Raw genomic sequence first — 16,922 nt, 5'->3', positions numbered from 1 at the left:
TTGCCATTTGTAGCAACAGGAATGAACATGGAGGGCATTATGCTAAGTGAAATAAGTCAGGCAGAGAAAGACAAATACTGTATGATATTGCTTATACCATGCTAGTGATATATAATGGCTAGCAAACTAGTGAATATAACAAAAAAGAAGCAGACTCACAGATATAGAGAACAAACCAGTGGTTACCAGTGTGGAGAGGGAAGAGGTGAGGGGCAATATACAGGTACAGGGTTAAGAATTACAAACTATTAAGTATAAAATAAGTTACAAGAATATATTGTACCACACAGGAAATATAGTTAATATTTTATAATAACTATAAATGACGTGTAACCTTTAAAATTGTGACTCACTATGTTGTACACCTGTAACTTATATAATATTGTATATTATCCATGCTGCTGCTGATGCTAAGTCGCTTCAGTCGTGTCCGACTCTGTGCGACCCCATAGACGGCAGCCCACCAGGCTCCCCCGTCCCTGGGATTCTCCAGGCAAGAACACTGGAGTGGGTTGCCATTTCCTTTTCCAACGCAGGAAAGTGAAAAGTGAAAGTGAAGTCGCTCAGTCGTGTCTGACTCTTTGATATCCCATGGACTGCAGCCTACCAGGCTCCTCCATCCATGGGATTCTCCAGGCAGGAGTACTGGAGTGGGGTGCCATTGCCTTCTCCATATTAGCCATAGGTCCATCAAATTCTTTTTAAAAAACTACATAAAGGTGGCAGCTGCTCAGAATTCCCCAGCCTCCCTCACAGGATTCTCAGCTCCAGAGGCACAGATTCCATTCCACTCCACTTTCCAGTGTGGTCACGTCTGTCCTGTCTACCCAGATCTTCAAATCTGACCACAGGGTTCTGCCTAAACATTCTCCTGGTCAATCATTATTACTATAGCTGCATTATGTCACCCTCTTTAGGAAATTAGTTCATTCATTTAACAGCGTATTGACAGCCAACTCCACACGAGGCCTTGCTCTTACAAAACATCAATGAAGACAACAGACAAAAATCCCTGGGGGAATGATGAGGAAGAGGCCGATAATAAACAATGGACGTGGTGATAGGCAACATGCTCTATGAGACGGTGACCTGTACTCTGGAAAAATCAGCCGATGGTGGTATCTCTCCCCCGACTCCACGCTCAGCAGCATCAATTCAGTGACAACACATTGGTAACTTGAAATCGCCAAATATTTGCACTGTAGAAATTTGCAAATCATAGAAAGTGCAGTTTCTTTCTTAAACAGGCAGCTGATAAACATTTACCAGCATACCACTGGTATAATTTTAAATCAAACATTGACATTTGAGTAAAGACATAAATGAGGTGAAGGAGTCAGCCTTCAGCCACGTGGCATCTAGAAGAGCATTTGAGGCCATGGGACAGACACGGCAAAGGCCTGAAATGAGGGGCAGGCTGGAGGTATCCTAGAAAGAGCAAGGAGTCCCATGGACAGAGCAGAGCAAGTGAGAGATAGGGAGAGTGGTAAAGATGAGCTCGGTCTGGTTACTTGAGAGCAGATTATAGAGACTCTTGTAAGCAAGTGGGGGGACTTTGGCTTTTACTGTGAGTGTGGTGGAAAGCTATTAGGGTTTTAAAAGAGAGGGATGTAGGATCCAATGTACTTTAAAAGGACCACTTTGATATGTTGAGATTAAGTTGGGGGGAGTTGATGGGAAGTGAAGAGGTAGAAACAAGGCAACATTCTTCTAGATATCCCAGTCTATTATCTAGATGAAATGTAATGGCTCAGAGCAACAGTAATGAATGAAGTAAAAAATGGTTGGATTCTAGATATATTTTGAAAGCATCTCCAGGAGGTGCCAATTGATTGGACATGCAATGTCAGAGAAAGGAGTAAAGGCTGACACTAAGACTTTTGATTTCAACAAACGGAAGAGTGGATTTAACATCACTTGAGAAGTAGAATACTGGGTGGAGCAGATGCGGGGGAAGCTAAGGGCAGGACAATCAGAAGGTCAGTTCTGGACAGACTGACTTTGAGATACCCATTATGGTGAGTGGGAGATGGATGCAGGAGTCTGAAGTTTAGGGGACAGTTCTGGCTTGGAGATCTAGATTTGGGAGGCATAGATGGTATTTAAAAGCTTGGGACAAGAGAGTAACGCCAAGGAGTGAGTGTGGATAGTGAAGAGAAGAAGCACAAGGATTCAGCTTTAGGATGCTCCAGGGTTGACAGGTCAGGGGAAAGAAAAGGACCAACAACAAGGAGGGAGGAAGGAGCACCAGAGATGAAGGAGAAAAGCCAAGGGTATGGTGCCCTAGACGCCAACTGAAGAAATGCATTAGCAGGAGGGAGTGATCAGCTTTATCCAAAGCTACTGATAGCTCTGCTGAAATGAGAACTGAGAATTGATCACTCTGTTTAGCAAAATAGAGGTCGCTGGTGACCTTGACTGGAATGGTTTCAGTGGGGTGTCCGTGGAGAGAAGTCTCACTAGAGTGGGTTTAGGAGAGAACAAGAAGAGGGAAGTTTGAGACAAAGAATAGAGGAGACTTTTATGGACATTCTCTGCAAAGTAGAGCAGAGAAATGGGGCGGCAGCTGGCAGGGAAATTGAGGTTAAGAGTAGGGCTTTGTTTGGTTTGGTTTAAAGGTGAGAGTTTGTGCAGTGATGGCAATGAGCCAGTAGAGAGCGAAACTTCAGTGAAGGGGAACTTTGGGCCCTCAGCCTTTCTCTTCCTCCCAGGCTGGTTTCATTTCCCTTCTTGGTTCATTTCCCTCATTAGCTAGCCTGGTCCCATGACTGGAGATTTCTATTATGCTTTTACTAACCCCTACAAGGCATCCCTTTTGTTACCTCTTCCTTCCCAAGCCCACCATTTTCTTTCTTCTTTACAACTGCTGGGTTGCCAGTTGGCTTCACTACAATAGTTCCATGCTAACGAACCTTACTTGAACTTGCAGAGCTGTCCAAGTATTCTTTTCTTCTTTCATGGCTTACTTCCTAGCAAATGACCAAACAGTTTATTCCAAATTTTTTAAAACTCTTATTCAGCATTTATTCAACCCACATTTATTGAGCAAGAACCATGTTCCAGACACTGGAGCCTGACACCCAAACTCCACTGCTCCTCGACCTCTTAGCAGACGACCTTTATCCCACTTTCCTGAATTGACTGATATGAAATTCTTCAATCTTCCCCCTTATACTCCCAACTTTAAAAGACAGCCTTCCCATCTTTATTTATAGAAAATAAAGTTTCCCTGCTTGTTTCAAAGATTCCCTCTCTCAGGACTTCCCTGGTGGTCCAGTGGTTAAGATTCTGAGCTTTCAATGCAAGGGAAGCAGGTTCAATTCCTGGTCAGGGAACTAAGACCCCACATGCTGTGCACTTTGGCCAAAAAAAAAAAAAAAAGATTAGCTTTTTCATTTTGGCCTTGATTCTGTTACCTCTTACATTTAATAACTTGCTCTATGAATTAATCTCTGCATGTTTTATACTATCTCCTCCCTTTTTCCCAGAGGGAACAACTATACTGACCTTTGGAGCAATCATTCTTTTAATTTTCTTTGTGATGTTTTTCACAGGTATACACACATATATATGTAAATACATACATGCACACATACATATGTATCTATGTGTGTGTATCTTAATATGGTGTTCACTTTTGACAAAACTGGAGATTGGTTTTGGACTTTAAGTAAAATGTGAGCCTAGCTGTGTATGGAGAAGACGATTTGCCATTCCTCCTTGGAGAAGGTCAGCTGAACAGATTCTCAGGCCTCAGCCTTCTCTCTGGGGCCATCAGTACAGAAGATCGTGATGGAGTCCTAGAAACATGGAGCTGGGGCCCGTGGCAGGAGAATGGGCAGGGTGGGGGCTCCACATTTCCTTTTCTCAGCTCCTCAATTAGAAGAAAACACAGAAAATTAATGAGCTAAATTTCCCATTAGAGAAGCTAGCACCAAAATATACCCTAAGAAAACAGGAGGAAAAAACTAACAAAGATATGAACAAAAACTGTGAAAACAAAAAACAAAGATACAATAAAGGTAATCAATAAAACCTAAAATGTTTCTTAGAAAAGACTAAAATGTAGACAAATCTCTGACAATATTTATTAAGAAAAAAGAAAGCATAAATAGAGTTTGTAGTGAAAAGGATATAGTAGATAAAAAGTTGAAAATATAATGAAAAATTCAGTTGAAAATACAATGAAAAATTTAATGCTGAATATTTAAACTTAGAATAGACAGATTTGAGGTCTATTCATACAAAAGAATACAGAAATTTCAATAAGTAAATTGAAGTTACATGAATCAATAGGCTAAATCTTATAAGTTAAAAAATACAAGTTGTAAGAGGATTAATATAATGTTACATTTAGATAGAATTTCAAAGCATGCAAAACAATATTATATGTATTTTTATGGATAAATTAATATATAACATAAATGTAAACCATGCACAGAAATGTTAAATATCAAATTCACTATGGTATTTATTTCTGGGGAGGAAGGGAAAGAAATAAGGGATCTCAACTCCATCTGTAATGTAAAATGCAAAGTGCTCCACAAGTACAATTATTATAGAAAATAATATGAATATGAATAAGATTTCTCAAATGGCACAAATGCTTTAACATTTCATTACTTTATAAGACACATCAAGTCCTTGGCTTATGCCAATCCTCATACATCAAAGCTTATAGTATTTGAATTGTAAACTTTTGAGACCTATAATTAGTGAGAAATAGCAGACAGAATAAGTAATCTTAATGTATTGGAGGCTCCCAAGGTAGTTTTTGCTGGTATCAGAATAGTTCAGTGAGCCATAAACATCATTTCAATGCAGGCCCCCACCCTTTGCAAAGTGCACCAGTCCATCCAACTCTGGACTTAATGTTCTCATAACCCTTTATTTCCTAAGACAAGTTGTAAAGCTGTAATATCTTCATCCAATTCTCAGAAAGTCTCTACATTTCAAAATCACAAACCTTTCCCAAGTTTGCATATTAAGACAAATAAGAAGCTAAAATGGGATTCAAGTTCACTGAAAAAGAAAGGAGATGGTAGAAAGCACTGTTTGTATTGGGGAAATAAGATAGTCTTTGTTCTATTAATATATCGAAGGCAAGATAAGTATCAGATATAATTAATATTTCACTCTTTCTGGAAGATTTTTCCAAGTGCCTTAAAAGTAGTATTTCTTGCCTAGATTTCAAAGTGAAAATCTGTAAACCCTTATTAGACCTCTGTGCTAAAAGAATGAGTTTCCCAGGTGGTGCTAGCGGTAGAGAACCTGCCTGCCATGCAGCAGACATAAGAGACGAGGGTTCTATCCTTGGATCGGGAAGGTACCCTGGAGGAGGGCACGGCAACCCACTCCAGTATCCTTGCCTGGAGAATCCCATGGACGGAGGAGCCTGGCGGGCTGCGGTCCATAACATTGCAAAGAGTTGGACACTACTCAAGTGACTTAGCATGCACACGTGTGCACTGAAAGAATTATGTAGAAATGAGTTGATGCCAGAAAGGGACAAAGAAATTCCAAAGTCCCATGTTAGGTAAGCAAGAAGGAACCAAGGGATTTTGGATAAATGAGAACTCTGTGAATGCTCCGACCGTGATTTGAAGATGTAGAAGATCAAAGAAATAAAGTGCTCATAGCAATCTAGTGGTCAGGGACTACTGAGTAAGTGACCTTGACCAAACCATCCCCAGAGGTCCCAGGACCCAGAGGCTCTGCTCTGCCTCCTTAGGGTGAGTGACTACAAGGTCTAGTGATTTCCTTGGCAGATAGAATCCCTTAAGAGCAGTGATGACTCCAATATAGTGATTGTATTCTGAATTTAAAGGACCATGAGCCTCCAGAATATGGACCAGAAAAAAAACCATGCCTTGAATCAAAAGGGTGGGAGGAGAGGGGTACCATACTTCAGTCCGACTGTGACACCCCTGTTAGAAGCTTCTGCTATGACAGCTGACTGTCCAGGGTGGAGCTCATGCAGTGACAGTGGAATGTCCATGAGCATGGTCTGGGAGGCTGTGCAAGCCAGAGAACTGGAATGCAGGCACCAAACAGGGCTGGACATAACGTGCGCAGAGGCCCCAGAACACGGCAAATAAGGAAGGCAGGGATGCTGAAGGGAGAGAGGATCTGCAAAGAAAAGCAAAAGATGAAGTTAGGATAAAGACAGATGATGAAGATAAAGAGGACCGAAGGTCAAAGGGTTAGGCTGACACAATAATGAATAAAGTACAGAATCTAAAAGGCAAGTTTTGGTGGGCAGGATTAGACATCAAAACTAAACCCCTGTATTTAGCTTAGCAGGACTTCCATCACTCTAAGAACCATAGTGATGGACCCAGAGCATTAGCCTCTAGCTCCAAGGCCCTTTGGCCTACCAGCTAGATTTACCAGCCTTTTCTTTGGGGTCTGGCTTATAGCTCCACTCTGCATGACAGCTGGCACAAGAATCCTTTTTGTTCCCAGTTCCTCCACTTTGGGAGCTATCTTATTCCAGTGCATCTGTGTCTCCAGTGAGTCTGAGCTCCTATTATTTCCAACTTTCCATTTGTCCTCTCCACTTTCTTTATTCCAGCAATCTGACTTCCTGGCCCTGCTCTTGACCACTGACCTCTGGTATTTTCTTTAAAGGTCATCCTTTGGGATGGAGCTTCCTGACAGATACTTTGGGGTTCTATCAATACCTGCATTGTAGAATGAAACAGTGAGCAGCACAGTCAAATAGAGCCAAATGTCAAAGACAAAAATGAATGGAGACAACACCATGGGTGGTGTCTGAGTGAGGAGTTTCAAGAACACAAACATAGATGGACCTGGAGGGTATTATGCTTGTGAAATAAGTCAGAGAAAGAGAAACACTGTGCATTATCAGTTATGTGTGGAATCTAAGAAAGAAAACAAACGAATGAAGATAGCACAGCAGAAGCAGATAGAGAGAATAAACCAGTGGTTACCACCGGGAAGAAGGAAGTGGGAGGGGCAAGAGAGAGAGATGGGATTAAGAAGTACAAACAACCACGTATGAAATAAGTAAACTACAAGAATGTAATGCACAGCACAGGGATTGTAGCCAATATTTTACAATAAGTTTAAATGAAGTGTAATCTGTGAAAATATTGAATCACTATGTTGTATACCTGAAACTAATATAATATTGCAAATCAACTATAGTTCAATAAAAATAAATAACTCAATGGTTCTCAAAAACAAAACACAAACTTGAGAGTCTAAAAGAGAGGGAGTGTCAGGAAAAGATGAAGATAAGCCAGAAAACAAAAGGATGTACAGCCACTATGGAGAACAGTGTGGAGATTCCTTAAAAAACGGAAAATAGATCTGCCATATGACCCAGCAATCCCATTGCTGGGCATACACACTGAGGAAACCAGAATTGAAAGAGACACGTGTTCCCCAATGTTCATTGCAGCACTGTTTACAATAGCTAGGACAGGGAAGCAATCTGGATGTCCACTGGCAGACGAACGGATAAGAAAGTTGTGGTACATATACACAATGGAATATTACTCAACTATTAAAAGGAATGCATTTGAATCAGTTCTAATGAGATAGGTGAAACTGGAGCCTATTATACAGAGTGAAGTAAGCCAGAAAGAAAAATACCAATATAGTATATTAATGCATATATATGGAATTTAGAAAGATGGTAATGATAACCCTATATGTGAGACAGCAAAAGAGACACAGATATAAATAACAGACTTTTGGACTCTGTAGGAGAAGGTGAGGGTGGGATGATTTGAGAGAATAACATTGAAACATGTATAGTATCATATGTGAAATAGATCGCCAGGCCAGGTTTGATGCATGAAACAGGGCACTCAAAGTTGGTGCACTGGGATGACCCTGAGGGATGGGATGGGATGGGGAGGGAGGTGAGAGGGGGATTCAAGATGAGGGACACATGTACACCCGTGGCTGATTCATGTCAATGTATGGCAAAACCACCACAATATTGTAAAGTAATTAGCTTCCAATTAAAATACATTAATTTAAATTAAAGAAAAAAAGAATGGCCACATGAAGCAAGTAGGCTGAGGCAGTTTTCTGACCTACTTCTAAATGTCTTCATTTCCCTCCTGCCCCAGAGGGAATGGCTCTCAGAATGACACCAGCGGAAACTTTCAGGGCAAAGGCAATTGGAAACGGCCGGCTTAGGTGCCATGTGCGATGAGATGGCATTTCCTTACAGCAGCTTCTGATAAGGACATGCTTTCCGCCGCTGTCTGCTTACTGCTCCTTCAAAGGGAAGCTCAGTGTCCTAGCTGTCTGTTCTTGCCCCTGCTAACCAGAGAAAGAGAGAATCTCTGCCAGTCCCTGGAGAGGATTCTGGAACTATCTTTTCTAACCTAGTTGGAGCAGTCATCTTGCTTTCTCAACATCCTGTTCTTGGCCTTTAAATCTCAGCATGAAACAAGAGTTACTGTATTGTGTATTTGAAAGTTGCTAAGAGAGGAATTCTTACATGGATGTTAAATAGACTTAGTGTGGAGACCGTTTCACAAAATATATCAAATCACTATATTGTACACCTGTAACTGATATAATGCTATATGTCAAGTACATCTCAATTAAAAATTAAAGAAAGTAAAGAAAAAATAATTTTTTGGGCACTCTGTGCAGCTTGAGGGATCTTAATTCCCCGATCAAGGAATGAACCCAGGCTCACGGGAGTGGAGAGCACCAAGTGCTAACCATTGGGCAACCAGAAAAGTCCCAAGAAAAATAATTTTTTGAAAAACAGATAAATAAGCATTAATTACTCACATTTGCCAAAGTAGTTGCTCATTTTAAACGATATCACTATAGGCTATCTTTAAAATTTACTGAACATAGGTTTGCCATAATTATTAGTTGACCAGCTCCCTGAGAGTATTATTCATTTTCAGATGATTATAAATTTTTTTTCTCATAATAGCCACAAAGATAAAATTAACATCCTGGGATAAAAATTAAAAAAAAAATATATATATATGTGTGTATATTTTTTTCTCAGTCAAAATTTGGCATCACAGTTTGGTTTGGAAAGTAAGTTTGCAAGAATTTCATGGAGTGTAAAGAAACACTCCTGTCCTAAATTATAGTTTAGATCGTTAGAGTTGCTTTGCCTGAGAGAAACAAACAAATGCTTAAGGGTAATAGCACTTAAACATTCCATACAACACTTGTAAATTCATTATCACATGTTCTCTGTTCTTTCATCTGGATCAACACCATCTGTCGCTTGATGGTTCCTATCAGTGCCAAAGAGCGTGTAAACAAACCCTACAATTTGTATTATTTTCATTCCCTTATGAACCTTGTTCATCCAATTTGGGTCAAGTGGCTTCAGGAGGCTGTGGGGAGAGGCCGGGAAACCACACAGACCCTGGAGCCTTCCTCGAAGTACAAGGTTGCTGGGAGGGATAAACTGCCACTAAACTACTCCCACTGTACATCAATTCAATTTCCCTTTTGTTTTTAAAGTGACCTAGGGGAGCCGGGGGCTTCCCAAGTGACACTAGTGGTAAAGAACCTGCCTTCCAATGCTGAAGACATAAGAGATGTGTGTTTGATCCCTAGGTCAGGAAGGTCCTCTAGAGGAGGGCACGGCAACCCACTCCAGCATCCTTGCCTGGAGAATCCCATGGACAGAGGAGCCTGGCGGGCTATGGTCCATAGGGTCGCAAGAGTCAGGCATGACTGAGGCGACTTAGCACGCACGCGGGGGAACAGAACTCATGTGTTTAATGGAAAGAACGAGAGCTTGAGAGCCCAAAATACCAGGTCTGATTCTCTATTCAATCACATAAATGCAACCTTGGGCTGATCAACGACTCTAATCTCCAATTTTCTCATCTGTAAAATATAAGTTAACATCTCACAGAGATTTTGCATGAATTTAATCAGTGTAATTTAATTCATGGAGGCTCCTGGAGTCAGATTGGTTAGAGTTCAAATTCTGGCTCAACTTGTGTGTGTGTGTGTGTGTGCGCGTGTGTGTGTGTGCGTGTGTGTGTGTGCGCACGCACGCACGCTTAGTCGCTCAGTCGTGTCTGACTCTTTGAGACCCCATGAACTGTAGCCTGGGTTTCTCTGTCCATGGCGATTCTCCAGGCATGAACACTGGAGTAGGCTGTCATGCCCTTCTCCAGGGAATCTTTCCAACCCAGGGATCAAACCCAGGTGTCCCTCATTGCAGGAAGATTCTTTACCATCTGAGCCACCGGGGAAGCCCAAGAATACCGAAGTGGGTAGCCTATCCCTTCTCCAGGGGATCTTTCCATCCCAGGAATAGAATCAGGGTCTCCTGCATTGCAGGTGGATTCTTTACCAGCTGAGCTACCAGGGAAGCCCTCAGTATAGGTAATATCCATACAGATAATTTCTATCTTATTGGGTAGTTGCGCCAAGCAAACGAGATTATCCGTAGAAAAAAATGTAGCATGGTACCTGGCACATAGCAAGTGCTCAAATGCATGTTAGCTGTTATCCTAGGAGGCATCACACACAATAAATTATTTCTGGTTCTCTTAACTAGGTTGCAGATTAATAGGAGGCAGTTGTGCTAGCTACGCCCAAAGGCAGACTCTTTTCTGACAAAGCATTTCTTTCTCGTTTCCTTCTTTTCTCCTTTCAAGAATGTTCTGGTACACATTAGCAAAATGCCTTAGGGAAAGGGAGCCAGAAAGGCTTTAAGTGTATTTCCTTCACAAGGAAATCCATGTGCTTTCAGAAGAAGCTAGGTCTCAGAAAGGGGCCAGTTAGAGTAAGTGCCCAAGACTGTAAATAAAGCACCAAAGAAGAGACCCTGTGAGTCCGAATTTAAGAGGGTTCATTAACACTGTTTTTCTTTACGTGCTTTTTAAAAAAGTATGAATTGTGGTTGGCTGAGAGATTGAATTTTATTTAAGAAGGAATTGTTGTAGGTGTTTCAAACACTAGAACTACCTTCCTTTGAAAGGTAATTTTAGCTTTGGAAAAATGTTCAGAGTTCAGATGGTTAGCATGAAGTTTTAGGTTGAGATTGTAACCTGGCCACACCACTGACCTCAGGCAGACGCCCACACCTCCCAGCCTTGCCTGGGCCTCTCTGGGGTCTCAGGAGATTCAGCAACTTCCTTGCTTTTGGGAGTGTCCCCCTCATTCAGCAAACACATCTAGGACCGAGCATCGTCTCTCCTGACTGTGTGCAGCTGCGATTCACATCACAGGCTGATCCTGACGTCCATTCTGTGTTAGGAAAAGATGGACAGAGTTATGATCTTCACTATAATGGCTTCTGCAGAGTTTTGCCATTTTGTAACTCCCCCTCTTTTCCTTTTTGTAAAATGGCTTTCTCATCCCCAGACCTACTAAATGAATATGCTTATAATAGTGATATTTCATGGTTACCAGGGACTGTTGGGGAACAGGGCGGGGGCGTTATTGTTCAATGGTACAGAGATGAAAAAGTTCGGGAGATGGGTAGTAATGATGTTTACACAACACTGTGTATATACTTATTGCCAGTGAATCCTGCACTTAAAAATGGTTAAAGCAGTAAATTTTCTGTAATGTATGTTTTTTTTTTTTTTTTTCCACAATAAAGTGCTATTTCAGCATCCCGGTTTCATCAACTTATATAGACACAAGATTTTCTAGGCAGAGAGTAGCAGGTGGCTTGGGTTTTAACGGGCTCCCATTTGGGGATGGAAGCTCATGATAAAAATGTTGCCTTATTCAGGTGGGTGGCGACCCTACTGAGGTGACCAGAAGACTATGCCTCCTCGTTAGCATATGAATTCATTGCACAGATTTAGATGCTTCGAAAGTACTTGAAGATTTGCCATTTTTTGAAATTCTAAGCACCCTCCTTTCAATGTCATCACTTAAAGGCAGGATTTTCAGGACTGGCTTAGCTGTCAAGAGAAGGATAAGCATAAAAGACACAACTTCCCATTTGTGGTGAGTCAGTTCTCAACCTCTGGTTCCAGTTAATGAAAGGTTTTGACTGGCTCTGGCCTAATCCTGGTTCCATAACTGCAGTCCAGGTTCTGGGGAGCACGCTCATGGTGGGCACAGGGCACAGCACCACCAAACATATGGCTCCAGTGATTTTGACACCTGCCGGGGTGGTGCTCAGGACAAGCATCACGTTCCCCTGAAGATCCTCCCAGAAGCTCCCATCCTGGCTGTTGATCAGCCCCTATCCGTTCATCCATCCATCCCGATAGCTGGAGATACGTCACAAAAAAATTACTTCTCAAAGATAAATTCAGTTTTCATATTGAATTATTATCCAGTTAATTCTAGCTACATAGATAATGTACTTGGGTAACAATCTGAAAACATGTTTCCAGTTCCCTTCCCTCAATCAACTTAGTTCTCTAAAAATGCAAAAGATTAACACAATCTCCTTAATGTTGTGATTAATTGGATATCTGTTATGCTGGATTGTCATAACTTAATGTTTCACCAGCTTCCCTAACCAAGTCTCTTTAGTAGTTTCCCTTTTTATTCTATTAAACAAAAAAACATTGGTCTGAGAAGCCTGAAAAAAAAAAAAAAACCTTAAATGTACACCAAAAACATTTCCTAGCTTTTATTCTCCATTGCTATTTGCAATTTCCCAGAGAGGGAAAATATTGTAAGAAAAACTGTACGCGGAGAGATTTGCACTCAGGTCACAATTCACACTCTCTTTCCTAAGATGCCCAATTGTGACAAGCAAAAGCCAATTTAAAGATCTTTGGGGCACCCTCTGGTGGCTGAGCTGGAAAAGGAAATAGCAACCCACTCCAATATTCTTGCCTGGAGAATTCCATGGACAGAGGAGCCTGGGGTGGGCTTCAGTCGATGGGGTTGCAAAAGCTGGACACGACTGAGCAGCCAACACACTGGTGGCTGAGCAGAGTCACGAGTTCGGCGTCCAGATCCAGAAGGCCAGTGATCTCTGAGGCTTTTTTAAATGGCCATCGCTAAATTTTCCATTCATCGTTGCAACTGTATCCAGATCAGGAAAGCAGAAGGGAGTGGAAAGAATTTGGAATCACGAGACTTGGACCTGAATCAGAGCTCCGTCATTTACCAGTTACGTGAACCCATGGTCTGGCCAGCAAATTTCCATAGAGCTGGGTTGAATCTGGAATTTCTCATCGGAGATAAGAGGCGATGTCAAAACTAAAGGCATATATGATTTAATTTCTGTCCAGAAAAGGCAATTGCATAGAGACAAAATGTAGGTTAGTGGTTGCCTGGAGTTGGGATGGGAAAGGGGATTAATTGTAAACAGGCACGAAAGATCTCAGTGAGGTCAGGGAAATGTCCTAAAACTATATTGTGGTGATGGTAGCCCAAGACAGTAAGCTTACAAAAATCATTGTAATGTACATTGAAAATGAGTGAACTTCGTGATCTGTAAATTATGCCTCAATAAAGGTGTTTTTAGAAACAACAGGAAGGGGCTTCCCTGGTGGTTCAGTGGTAAAGAATCCACCTGGCAATGTGGGAGACATGGCTTTGATCCCTGAAGTGGGAACTTATCACATGCCGCAGGGCAGTTAAGCCTGTGTGCCACAACTATCGAGGCTGTGCTCTAGAGCCAGGGAGCTGCAACCACTAAAGCTGGATGCCCTTGAGCTTGTGTTCTGCAACAAGAAGAGAAGCCACCGTATTGAGAGGCCCACGCATCGCAATGAGAGAAAAGCCCCGGTTTGCTGCAACTAAAGAAGAGCCTGTGCAGCAAGACCAAGCACAGCCCAAAATTAATTAATTCATTTAATTAAAAAAAAAAAAAAAACGGGGAGGGTGGGGAAATAGAGTGGATAACTCGGAAATCCAGGTAGAGCTAGGAAGCTTGTACCTTGTACCTGGGTAGAAGGAAAGACGAATGTGGGGGGAGGACGAGGGTCAGCAGGAAAAACGCCTAGGTTTGGAGCATGATTGTGTTCACTTTCCATTGTCCATAGCTCTGCCCAGTTGCATTGCCTGAGGTTTGCAGGCTGGAGGAGGAAATGTCACTGCTTCCCAGCTCAGCCTCGTATTGTAGGTAGAGGCAGGGCTTCTAAGGACCTCACGCAGAAAGTCTGGCCATTCAGGGGCACTTCTGATGGAAGGAAGACCATTAAAGCAGACATCTTAATGCAGTTGCATCAAAGTGACCATTATGAAAGGTAAAATCTGTGTTTCTTTCATGACTTTTCTCCATAAAAGGTAATCCGGTGTGGCTGGGGAGTAAGATAAGACCAAGGAGTGGGCTGGGAGAGAATGTCTGTTTTTCACATTATTTACTAATAGAAACCTTGAAAGTGTGAGGATTTACAGAAGTATCAGGAGAATATCTGTCAAGTTGGGGAGAAGGAAACTTATTAGGAACTTTAAGAGAGAGGATAAATGAATTTGATTAGTTTAGCTTTAAAAAAAAAAGAACAGAAAGAAAAAGAAAGGAAAAATAAGACACAGATAGATATTAGTAAATACCATTATATCATATATATCAAACAGGCTTACTACCCTCAGTATAACAGACACAAACCAGAGAAAAATGGGCAAAGCATCAGTACAGGTAAATCATAAAAGGAAAAAATAACTGAAGAAATATGATGTCAACATAAGAAACATCATTTAACCTGGCTACTAATTAATAAGTGTTATTAAGAAAACAAGTTTTTTTTCACCTATGAAATAGGCAAACATTACAAAGATTGATGCTGATTATCCTTAGTGCTCAGACAAATCGTTACAACTTTCTGGGAGGTAATTTGGCACTACACTCAAAATGTAAATATGGATACCTTCTGGCCCAGCAATTTCACTTTTGAGATTACTTTGTATCAATAATTATGCTAATAATTAATTTCACATGTGTGAAAAGATATATATACATTAGGATGTTCATGACTGAGTTAATTATAAAGGCAAAAAAATATAGAAAAGGTGTTCTCAAACACCCTTCAACAGGAATTTGATTAGTATTGTACACCTGTTCGATATAATATCTGCAGTAATTAAAAATGGATGTGATCTATTACATATTTGGGTCACAGGGAAATGTTTACAGTATGTTGCTAAGTAAAAAATACCAGCATCATAACAGTGTAGAAGATATGACTCCATTTTTGTTTACAATAATAGTGTGTCTCCCTGTGTGACGGACTGAAGGTGCACTGCCCAGATGCCTCTTCTAAAAAGGGCGTGTTGCTGTCAGCCTGTTCGGGAACTGCCCAGCTGCAGGGCAACTTCTCCCCATGTCCCACCCTCCTGACAGAGAGGCAGGGGCATAAGGATGGGCATTTCAACTCAATAGTGAGCATTGATGATGGGTTATTTTTCATCTCAGAGCTCCCAGTCAGATCTGCCAAGGTTGCAACATAGCTCGAGTTCTCTCTCTACCTGATTCTGCTTTCATCCCTTTCTTCCCATGGGTGTTGACCCCAAGACAGTTCTTGAAAAATATCCTGCACAATAAACTCCATCTCAGCATCTGCTTCCCAGAAAACCCAAACCAGTGATTTTCATACTGTCCAGTGAACAAATTCTGGAAAAGATTTTCATCAAGTATTTTGTTTCGGATGGGTTGTATGGCATAATTTTTGGCACTATCTGATTCTTTTAAAATGAATATTTGTGTTTTCTTTTCATCAGATGAAGATAGTATAGCAGTTTTTCATTTGGGAAAATAAAGAGAAAAATTAACAGCTTGACTCTATTCTGGTCAAGATGACCACATCTAAGTATCCATACTGAAATGGCAGCATCCAAGCCACTTGGTGCTCAGCCTTCTGCATGGGGAAGGTGAGCTGTTCTGAACACCCTCCTGGCCTATACCCTTCCTACTGCTCTAGCTCTTGGTTCTGGTAGGCGTTTTGGCCCGACTCTCTGCAGGTTATCAGAATATTGTTGAAGTTGCCTGTGCAGTGTGAGATGCAACTGGCGTGGGAGGGGACCGTGAGGATCCACTGAAGGTGACGTGCACCCGCGTGGATGGGAGTAGAGGCTCACAGAATCCTACATGTTGCTAACTTCTCAAGCCTCCAGGGAGCCTCTCCTTTCTCATCATGAGTGGGTGGAACCTGTGTGCTGGGAGGGGAGCCAAGTGACATCTGCCCTCGAGATTCCTTAGCTCAGAGCCTTGAGCTGTGTGAGCCTTGAGCTGTCTTATACCACCTATACCAGAAGACTCTGTCTACTAGCTTTCTTCTGAGTATCTTATGGCCTTTCCAGATTTTGGTCACATTCTTGGGGCCACGTTGAGGGGTGTATGAAGACTACAGGGTTAGATGCCATTGCTGCAGAGAACAAAGTATATTGCATGGCTCACACAGTCTTAGGAAGTAGTGAATTAGTTATCATTGCAGCAGAAACCACGAGTCTTCACATGCTCCGAACATCTATTCTGGTCCCCTAGTCTCTGAGATTACCCAAGGAACTGGTGTCTGAGATACAAGTTCTGTCTTAATTTTTATCCCAGATGCATATGAAAAAAAAATACTGATAAAAGTTCTTCCTTTCTTCTTCAGCCAAAAAAACCCACCATGCAGTTCAAACTCTTATGGTCTTAGCCCTCAGTGCAAAACACATGTCAGAATCAAGCTGCCTCCCACAAAACAGAAGTAGAGTCATAGACGTAGAAAACAAGTCTATGGTTACTAGGGGGAGACAGAGGGGTGAGGGATAAATCGGGAGACTGGGACTGACATATACACACTACTATATTGTGTCTGCCTCTTTGTGACCCCATGGAGTATAGCCAACAGGCTCCTCTGTCCATGGAATTCTCCAGGCAAGAATACTAGAGTGGGTTGCCATGCCCTCCTCCAGGGGATCTTCCCAATACAGGGATCAAACCCAGGTCTCTGCATTGCAGGCAGATTCTTTACTGTTCGAGTTTCCAGAGAAGTCCTTTCTATGTAAAACAGACAATTAATAAGGACCTACTGTATAGT

The sequence above is a fragment of the Oryx dammah genome, unplaced genomic scaffold (assembly GCF_014754425.2).
Source record: "Oryx dammah isolate SB20612 unplaced genomic scaffold, SCBI_Odam_1.1 HiC_scaffold_4, whole genome shotgun sequence".
Lineage (NCBI taxonomy): Eukaryota > Metazoa > Chordata > Mammalia > Artiodactyla > Bovidae > Oryx > Oryx dammah.
The sequence above is the reverse complement of the archived record's forward strand: the minus strand, read 5'-3'. Positions refer to the sequence as shown.